Raw genomic sequence first — 10,852 nt, forward strand, 5'->3', positions numbered from 1 at the left:
AATGTCTGTTGAATGTCTGATTTAAAACCTACTTTACCTCGATAAAAAAAGTCAAGAAAGATTGACATGATTGTTTCTGGGATTATTATTGTTTTTGTTAGGTTACAGCGTTATTCTAAAATTGATTAAATTGTTTTTTCCCCCCCTCATCAATCTACACACAACACCCATAATGACAAAGCAAAAACATATTGACCAGCAGGTGGCAGTGTATGACCATGTTATCCTCATATTGACCAGCAGGTGGCAGTGTATGACCATGTTATCCTCATATTGACCAGCAGGTGGCAGTGTATGACCATGTTATCCTCATATTGACCAGCAGGTGGCAGTGTATGATCATGTTATCCTCATATTGACCAGCAGGGGGCAGTGTATGACCATGTTATCCTCATATTGACCAGCAGGTGACATTGTATGACCATGTTATCCTCATGTTAACCAGCAGGGGCAGTGTATGACCATGTTATCCTCATATTGACCAGCAGGGGACAGTGTATGACCATGTTATCCTCATATTGACCAACAGGTGGCAGTGTATGACCATGTTATCCTCATATTGACCAGCAGGTGACATTGTATGACCATGTTATCCTCATGTTAACCAGCAGGGGCAGTGTATGACCATGTTATCCTCATATTGACCAGCAGGGGACAGTGTATGACCATGTTATCCTCATATTGACCAGCAGGGGACAGTGTATGACCATGTTATCCTCATATTGACCAGCAGGTGGCAGTGGATGACCTGTTAACATCTATTATCCTCATATTGACCAGCAGGGGACAGTGTATGACCATGTTATCCTCATATCGACCAGCAGGTGGCAGTGTATGACCATGTTATCCTCATATTGACCAGCAGGGGACAGTGTATGACCATGTTATCCTCATATTGACCAGCAGGTGGCAGTGTATGACCTGTTAACATCTATTATCCTCATATTGACCAGCAGGGGACAGTGTATGACCATGTTATCCTCATATTGACCAGCAGGTGGCAGTGTATGACCTGTTAACATCTATTATCCTCATATTGACCAGCAGGTGGCAGTGTATGACCATGTTATCCTCATATCGACCAGCAGGGGGCAGTGTATGACCATGTTATCCTCATATTGGCCAGCAGGGGGCAATGTATGACCATGTTATCCTCATATCAACCAGCAGGTGGCAGTGTATGACCATGTTATCCTCATATTGACCAGCAGGGGGCAGTGTATGACCATGTTATCCTCATATTGACCAGCAGGGGGCAGTGTAAGACCATGTTATCCTCATGTTGACCAGCAGGGGACAGTGTATGACCATGTTATCCTCATATTGACCAGCAGTTGGCAGTGTATGACCTGTTAACATCTATTATCCTCAAATTGACCAGCAGGGGACAGTGTATGACCATGTTATCCTCATATTGACCAGCAGGGGACAGTGTATGACCATGTTATCCTCATATTGACCAGCAGGTGGCAGTGTATGACCTGTTAACATCTATTATCCTCATATTGACCAGCAGGTGGCAGTGTATGACCATGTTATCCTCATATCGACCAGCAGGGGGCAGTGTATGACCATGTTATCCTCATATTGGCCAGCAGGGGGCAATGTATGACCATGTTATCCTCATATCAACCAGCAGGTGGCAGTGGATGACCATGTTATCCTCATATTGACCAGCAGGGGGCAGTGTATGACCATGTTATCCTCATATCAACCAGCAGGGGGCAGTGTATGACCATGTTATCCTCATATCAACCAGCAGGGGGCAGTGTATGACCACCTAAAAGGCCACACTTTTATTGAGCGACTGAGTTGTCAATCCAAACATAGAGCAATTTGTGTTTATTTGGGGTTTATACCTAATAAGGAAATATATTTAATTTCACAGACTATGAGAAAATGTCACAGTTATGGTTTTGTTTTAAAAGGTACCATAACAAGCATTTATATTGGAGAAGAATAGATGAGACTTGACCTACAGTACCTGGGTGTGTACAAGATCAATCATTCAAGGTGTTTTGGAAGATCCAGCTCTATAGTTCAGTGACCTAGCTGTCTTACCTGTGTAATTAAAGATATGATATGACTGTGTAATAAAGTTATGCGTCAGGATCATCCTGCTAACTGTAGTAAACTCAGGATCAAAGTGGCCAAACCAAAGATGAGCTGCTTTAATGTTAAGTGCAGCAATTCAGATGTCCTTTATTTTGGCACTAATATCACTCCATACAGCAGTATAGTGTCCTGTTTACAACCAAAGATAAGGGCTTGATCAATCAACACATTTTTGAATTCATTGGACAAGAGTAGTTTAATTATTTAGAAGTACCATAGACAGTTAGATGAAGTAGGGGCACATCAAACATTTACACATCCAATGCCTTCTCTCAACTCTAAACCTCAGTCAGTCAGGTAGAAACCAGGTAATCATTACAACGCCTTCTCTCAACTCTAAACCTCAGTCAGTAAGGTAGAAACCAGGTAATCATTACAATGCCTTCTCTCAACTTTAAACCTCAAGTCAGTGAGTCCGGTAGAAACCAGGTAATCATTACAATGCCTTCTCTCAACTTTAAACCTCAAGTCAGTGAGTCCGGTAGAAACCAGGTAATCATTGTAAGGCCATTCAGGCCAGACAGTTGCAGTTTCACCACAACCTTATTAAGGTCCTTATAAAGTGTCATATTAATCCTCAAATAGGGCCAGGAGTGGTCTAGAGTGTCCTAGTCATACCATACGGTCAGGTAACTATAGGGTCCAGAATCTTTCTTGCACAGGTCGCTTGTGAGGTCAGGAAAACTCCTGGTCCTAGTTGTCATCGTTGATGAGCTGCTTTAATGTTAAGTGCAGCAATTCAGATGTCCTTTATTTTGGCACTAATATCACTCCACACAGCAGTATAGTGTCCTGTCCAGTGGGTGTACTCCACACAGCAGTATAGTGTCCTGTCCAGGGGGTGTACTCCACACAGCAGTATAGTGTCCTGTCCAGGGGGTGTACTCCACACAGCAGTATAGTGTCCTGTCCAGGGGGTGTACTCCACACAGCAGTATAGTGTCCAGTCCAGGGGGTGTACTCCATACAGCAGTATAGTGTCCTGTCCAGGGGGTGTACTCCACACAGCAGTATAGTGTCCTGTCCAGGGGGTGTACTCCATACAGCAGTATAGTGTCCTGTCCAGGGGGTGTACTCCACACAGCAGTATAGTGTCCTGTCCAGGGGGTGTACTCCACACAGCAGTATAGTGTCCTGTCCAGGGGGTGTACTCCACACAGCAGAACAGAAAAAACAAACAGGAGATGGACTCCTGCCCTACGGGCCGTTCTGGTTCACTCTACAGAAACAGGAGATGGACTCCTGCCCTATGGGCCGTTCTGGTTCACTCTACAGAAACAGGAGATGGTCTCCTGCCCTACGGGCCGTTCTGGTTCACTCTACAGAAACAGGAGATGGACTCCTGCCCTACGGGCCGTTCTGGTTCACTCTACAGAAACAGGAGATGTACTCCTGCCCTACGGGCCGTTCTGGTTCACTCTACAGAAACAGGAGATGGTCTCCTGGCCTACGGGCCGTTCTGGTTCACTCTACAGAAACAGGAGATGGTCTCCTGGCCTACGGGCCGTTCTGGTTCACTCTACAGAAACAGGAGATGGACTCCTGCCCTACGGGCCGTTCTGGTTCACTCTACAGAAACAGGAGATGTACTCCTGCCCTACGGGCCGTTCTGGTTCACTCTACAGAAACAGGAGATGGTCTCCTGGCCTACGGGCCGTTCTGGTTCACTCTACAGAAACAGGAGATGGTCTCCTGGCCTACGGGCCGTTCTGGTTCACTCTACAGAAACAGGAGATGGACTCCTGCCCTACGGGCCGTTCTGGTTCACTCTACAGAAACAGGAGATGGACTCCTGCCCTACGGGCCGTTCTGGTTCACTCTACAGAAACAGGAGATGGACTCCTGGCCTACGGGCCGTTCTGGTCCACTCTACAGAAACAGGAGATGGTCTCCTGCCCTACGGGCCGTTCTGGTTCACTCTACAGAAACAGGAGATGGACTCCTGGCCTACGGGCCGTTCTGGTCCACTCTACAGAAACAGGAGATGGACTCCTGCCCTACGGGCCGTTCTGGTTCACTCTACAGAAACAGGAGATGGACTCCTGGCCTACGGGCCGTTCTGGCTCCGACAAGGTTTATTAAAAAAAAAATCAGCAGTCTCAGATTCCCTTGGTACTAATTTCACTCCACACAGCAGCCTCAATCAGACGGCAGATCGATCAACCAATCAGACGGCAGACCAATCAACCAATCAGACGGCCGTAGGAGGGTGTCCTCCATTCAGAGACATCCTCCTTAGTGACCGGGTCCTGAAGGATCCCTCAGGGTGAATACTGTCTGGTTTAGCCTCACACCTGAACACCATGAGGAACCCATTCCTGTAGTTCTTATTCATCCAGCCGTACAGGAGCGGGTTGGCGAAGGTGGAGCACATGGCTACCATGTGGAAGAGTGTATAGATGAGCTTGTATTGTCTTAAGCTGAGGACCAGGTCTAGGTCACTGGCTAGTTGAAACACGTGGAAGGGTAGCCAGCTTGTGGCGAAGACTACAACCACCATAACCAGCATCTTGGTGGTCTTCTTCCTGCGCTGGATGGCGTCGATGCGGCTCGCTGGACTCACGTGGTTCTTCAGCTTCACCCAGATGCAGATATAGGCATAACTGATGATGGAGAGTGGCAGCACGTACTGCAGCAGTAACATAGACAGGCTGTAAATGACCCCGTCTCTGCTGCTGCCGTAAGGCCACTTCTCATAGCAGACTGAGATCCTCAGGTTGATGGACGGGATCTCCTCCTGACGGTACTCTCTGAAGATGGCGAGCGGGCTCGGCCAGCACGGCGGACAGCGTCCAGGTGAGAGCCATGATGAGCAGGCTGCTTCGCCAGGTGAGGCGTTGGCCCAGGTGGAACACGATACACCTGTAACGCTCCAGAGCGATGACGGTCAGCGTCAGGATCGATACGTGCACGCTCAGCGCCTGGGCGAACGGGACCATGTGACACAGCACCGCGCCGAACTTCCACTCGTCGAGCAAGGTATAAACCAGTGTGAAGGGTAAACACAGCGTATCCACCAACAGGTCGGCCAGGGCCAGGTTCGCTATGAAGAAGTTAGTGACTGTCCTCATGTTCCGGAAGCGGATGATCATGTAGATGACAAGGGCGTTGCCTACTAGACCCAGTAGGATGATCAGACTATACGCTGTGATCAAAGCAGCCTGGACTCCTACATGCTTGGTGATGTCAGAGTGGAACCCCGGCCGGTCGAGGTGGAGGCTGAGACTGTCGTTACCCAGGATGCCTTGTTGCATGTGGGTGGAGGTGGTGTCCATGTGGACTGGCAGGTCGGCCGTGCTGTTGGTGGGGTCTGGGTTTGAAGGGTCTGAGGGGTCCAGGGAGGGGGGGGGAGGGGGGAGGGCAGGGATTTATTGCACAAGAAAACTAGGTAGATGGTTGCTAATTAGCTTCCAGTAATTTACATTCAGTGGACACCACATGCATGCTGGTCTGGATCCTATAGATTCTTGGACAGTGAACTTGAGGAAAATACTGAATCATTACTGGCTCTAAAAAACAATCAGATAAAAATGAGTCCCAAATGGCACCCTATTCCATAAACAGTACACTACTTTAAATGTGATCTGATATGTTCTATGATCTGATATGATCTATGATCTAATATGATCAATGATCTGATATGATATATTATCTAATATGATCAATGATCTGATATGATCTATGATCTAATATGATCAATGATCTGATATGATATATTATCTGATATGATCTATTATATATTATCTGATATGATCTGATAGGATCTATGATCTGATCTATTATATATTATCTGATATGATCTATTATATATTATCTGATATGATCTATTATCTGATATGATCTATTATATATTATCTGATATGATCTATTATATATTATCTGATATGATCTATTATCTGCAGTGGTGAGCTAACTTGTCTTTGACCCTAACTTACCCAGCACCTCATCCCTGCCAGCCTCCAACCCTTCCAGCACCTCATCCTTCCCAGCCTCAGCCTCCAACCTTTCCAGCACCTCATCCCTCCCAGCCTCCAACCCTTCCAGCACCTCATCCTTCCCAGCCTCAGCCTCCAACCCTCATCCCTCCCAGCCTCAAACGCTCCCTGCCTCAAACGCTTCCAGCACCTCATCCCTCCCAGTCTCAGCCTCCAATCCTCCCAGCACCTCATCCCTGCCATCCTCCAACCCTCCCAGCACCTCATCCCTGCCATCCTCCAACCCTCCCAGCACCTCATCCCTGCCATCCTCCAACCCTCCCAGCACCTCATCCCTGCCAGCCTCCAACCCTCCCAGCACCTCATCCCTCCCAGCCTCCAATCCTCCCAGCACCTCATCCCTCCCAGCCTCCAATCCTCCCAGCACCTCATCCCTCCCAGCCTCCAATCCTCCCAGCACCTCATCCCTCCCAGCCCCAGCCTCCAACCCTCCCAGCACCTCATCCCTCCCAGCCTCAGCCTCCAACCCTCCCAGCCTCAGCCTCCAACCCTCCCAGCCTCAGCCTCCAACCCTCCCAGCCTCAGCCTCCAACCCTCCCAGCCTCAGCCTCCAACCCTCCCAGCACCTCATCCCTCCCAGCCTCAGCCTCAAATCCTCCCAGCACCTCAAATCAGAAGCATGCTGCATGCTGGGTCAGAAATAAGAAATATGAATACATCTGGGTTTGTGTTTATTACCCAGGCTATACTGAGATTGAGACCATAACAACTGGGTTTGTGTTTATTACCCAGGCTATACTGAGATTGAGACCATAACAACTGGGTTTGTGTTTATTACACAGGCTATACTGAGATCGAGACCATAACAACTGGGTTTGTGTTTATTACACAGGCTATACTGAGATTGAGACCATAACAACTGGGTTTGTGTTTATTACCCAGGATATACTGAGATAGAGACCATAACAACTGGGTTTGTGTTTATTACACAGGCTATACTGAGATTGAGACCATAACAACTGGGTTTGTGTTTAATACACAGGCTATACTGAGATTGAGACCATAACAACTGGGTTTGTGTTTATTACACAGGCTATACTGAGATTGAGACCATAACAACTGGGTTTGTATTTATTACACAGGCTATACTGAGATTGAGACCATAACAACTGGGTTTGTGTTTATTACACAGGCTATACTGAGATCGAGACCATAACAACTGGGTTTGTGTTTATTACACAGGCTATACTGAGATTGAGACCATAACAACTGGGTTTGTGTTTATTACACAGGCTATACTGAGATTGAGACCATAACAACTGGGTTTGTGTTTAATACACAGGCTATACTGAGATTGAGACCATAACAACTGGGTTTGTGTTTATTACCCAGGATATACTGAGATAGAGACCATAACAACTGGGTTTGTGTTTATTACACAGGCTATACTGAGATTGAGACCATAACAACTGGGTTTGTGTTTATTACCCAGGCTATACTGAGATTGAGACCAGGCTATACTGAGTGTAACGGCCCTCGTTTGCTATCTACTGCTATTTTCTACTGTTGTCTATTGCTGCTGTCTACTGCTACTATCTACTGCTATTTTATTTGTATTTAACCATTATTTTACCAGGTCAGTTGACTGAGAACACCTTATAATTTGCAACAATGACCCGTTACGTAACGACTCTTGTTTGAAGAATGAAGAGTGGACCAAGGTGCAGCGTGGTAGGCGTACACATCATCTTTTTATTGATGACACCAACACAAAAACAACAAAGACAACACAACGAAAGAGCACAGTTCTGTTAGGCACAGACACTAAACAGAAAACAAGATTCCACGAAACCCAAAAGGAAAATGACAACTTATATGTGATCCCCAATCAGAGACAACGATAGACAGCTGCCTCTGATTGGGAACCACACACGGACCAAAACAAAGAAATAGAAAACATAGACTTTCCCACCCGAGTCACACCCTGACCTAACCAAACAGAGAATAATAAGGATCTCTAAGGTCAGGGCGTGACACTGAGACTGAAGTATTAGGTGCTTAGTGATTGCCTCCAGGGCTTTGTAAAGAGCAGGCATTTGATTCCAATAACCGTATGTACCACACAGAAGTCAATTCACCATTTACAGTGGCTTGGGTTTGCGCCAGACATAGCGTTTTCTTTGATGCCGCTTGCTCGGTGGTGCCCCTTGCTTTTAGTGGTGTTGCAGACTCTGGGGCCTTTCAGAACAGGTGTATATATATGCTGAGATCATGTGACACTTAAATAAAGTCCACCTGTGTGCAATCTAACTAATTATGTGACTTCTGAAGGTAAATAGTTGCATCTTATTCAGGGGCTTCATAACAAAGAGGGTGAATACATACGGACCCACCACTTTTCTGTTTTTAATTTTTTTAAACATTTTTTTTGAAACAAGTAATTTTTTTCCATTTCACTTCACCATTTTGGAATATTTTTGTGCATGTCCATTACACTACTCCTCAAGATTCACGCGTAATTTCATTCTCCTTGTTGTGTGTTGGGTTTAGTCTGTGTGGATGTTATTTAATTATGTCTCAGTAGCCTCTATTTACCAAAGGCAGGGCTTATACATTTAACCAGAATCCATCACGCTGTGTAGCACTGAAACAGGAGATGATGGAAGTGGTTGCGTTAAGCAACGGACGGGTCTTTCTGATCCCTAAACTATTAACTGTGATATATAGAGTCCCCTTTGATCATCACATTATCAACCGAAAAATCAACAGTCATTTTTAATCATCAATGCACGCTCCAAATCAGTTCTATATTATTCTACAGGTCAACTGCATTCGTCTTCAGTAACCTATTCACCTGTTCAAATACTCACCTTTCCCCCTCTTAGTCGCAGGCTACAGCTCCTTGGTAAACCAGTCTTCAAATGAGATGGTGCACGGAACAAGTGAAAATCCTGAAGCTCCTCGTGAGCAGAGAAGAGAACTGAGCAGAGTGGAGCGCACAAATGGTGTGTGTGCCCTCTCTCTCTCTCTCTCTCTCTCTCTCTCTCTCTCTCTCTCTCTCTCTCTCTCTCTCTCTCTCTCTCTCTCTCTCTCTCTCTCTCTCTCTCTCTCTCTCTCTCTCTCTCTCTCTCTCTCTCTCTCTCGTAAACTCGCAGCAAAATAGGATAAATTATAGAATTGTTAGTGTCACTAAACGTCATTGTCTGTTTTAACTAGGGAATCTTGACCCTGCGATCTCTGATCAAAATAGTTACTAGACCAGTACATTGTAATATCAGAATATCGTAAAGACAGAGTAAACTCAGAGTATCGTAAAGACAGAGTAAACTCAGAATATCGTAAAGACAGAGTAAACTCAGAATATCGTAAAGACAGAGTAAACCACGTTAAAAGATAAAGATACATTGAGGAATGAGAATGCGTCCCAAATGGCACCTCACTATCTCAAGGCCCTGGTCAAAAGTAGTGCACTACATAGGGAATAGGGTCTAAAGTAGTGCACTACATAGGGAATAGGGTCGAAAGTAGTGCACTACATAGGGAATAGGGTCTAAAGTAGTGCACTACATAGGGAATAGGGTCTAAAGTAGTGCACTACATAGGGAATTGTTTGCCATTTGGGACACAGTTAATCAGATGCTGGTGTTCTCCACCTCACATTCCGAAAGAGTCTGCTGTCTACATTGCATTACAACATGTTATAATTCCCCGAAACATAGTTGAATCCAGAGAACATTATGTCATTTAGCAGACGCTCTTATCCAGAGTGACTTACAGGAGCAATTAGGGTCAAGTGCCTTGCTCAAGGGCACATCGACAGATGTCGTGTAATTTGGAACATAGCCACTGTAAAGAGAGACAACAGCCTCTGTCTGTGATTGTGACAACAGCAGTATTGCTTCCACTGGGTCACACAGCCTCTGTCTGTGATTGTGACAACAGCAGTATTGCTTCCACTGGGTCACACAGCCTCTGTCTGTGATTGTGACAACAGCAGTATTGCTTCCACTGGGTCACACAGCCTCTGTCTGTGATTGTGACAACAGCAGTATTGCTTCCACTGGGTCACACAGCCTCTGTCTGTGATTGTGACAACAGCAGTATTGCTTCCACTGGGTCACACAGCCTCTGTCTGTGATTGTGACAACAGCAGTATTGCTTCCACTGGGTCACACAGCCTCTGTCTGTGATTGTGACAACAGCAGTATTGCTTCCACTGGGTCACACAGCCTCTGTCTGTGATTGTGACAACAGCAGTATTGCTTCCACTGGGTCACACAGCCTCTGTCTGTGATTGTGACAACAGCAGTATTGCTTCCACTGGGTCACACAGCCTCTGTCTGTGATTGTGACAACAGCAGTATTGCTTCCACTGGGTCACACAGCCACTGTCTGTTCACGTTTTATCAAAGCCCATAGGGAATAGAGGGACATATCAACTGAAGCTGGCAAAAAGAGACCCCAACATGTAAAGCCTACAGTTTATAAGCATAGATGAGCATGTCAGCGTGAGAAATAAATTACATGTGAATATATAGTATATAGACCTAGTGCAGGGGTGTCAAAGTCAAATGGACGGAGGGCCAAATAAAAAATTTAGCTACAAGCCGAGGGCCGGACTGTTCGAATGTTCATTGAAAAATTTTTAAATGACGCATATAGTCTAGTGAACCTAATTGAACCTACTGAAAACCTAACAAATATATTCCAATATGATCAGATAAATAAAGCAATATTTTCTTATGGCTCTGTCAGTAATCTTTAATTTTCAACAGACACAAAAGACAAATTTCCTTTATATA

At 45.7% G+C, this 10,852-nt stretch overlaps 1 pseudogene; it reads right to left on the reverse strand.

Annotated features, from left to right (window-relative positions):
• Positions 1 to 1,019: 1,019 nt before the first annotated feature.
• LOC135545409 (neuropeptide Y receptor type 2-like) lies at positions 1,020 to 5,426 on the reverse strand (annotated as a pseudogene).
• Positions 5,427 to 10,852: the final 5,426 nt, after the last annotated feature.

Source organism: Oncorhynchus masou, chromosome 9 (assembly GCF_036934945.1).
Source record: "Oncorhynchus masou masou isolate Uvic2021 chromosome 9, UVic_Omas_1.1, whole genome shotgun sequence".
Lineage (NCBI taxonomy): Eukaryota > Metazoa > Chordata > Actinopteri > Salmoniformes > Salmonidae > Oncorhynchus > Oncorhynchus masou.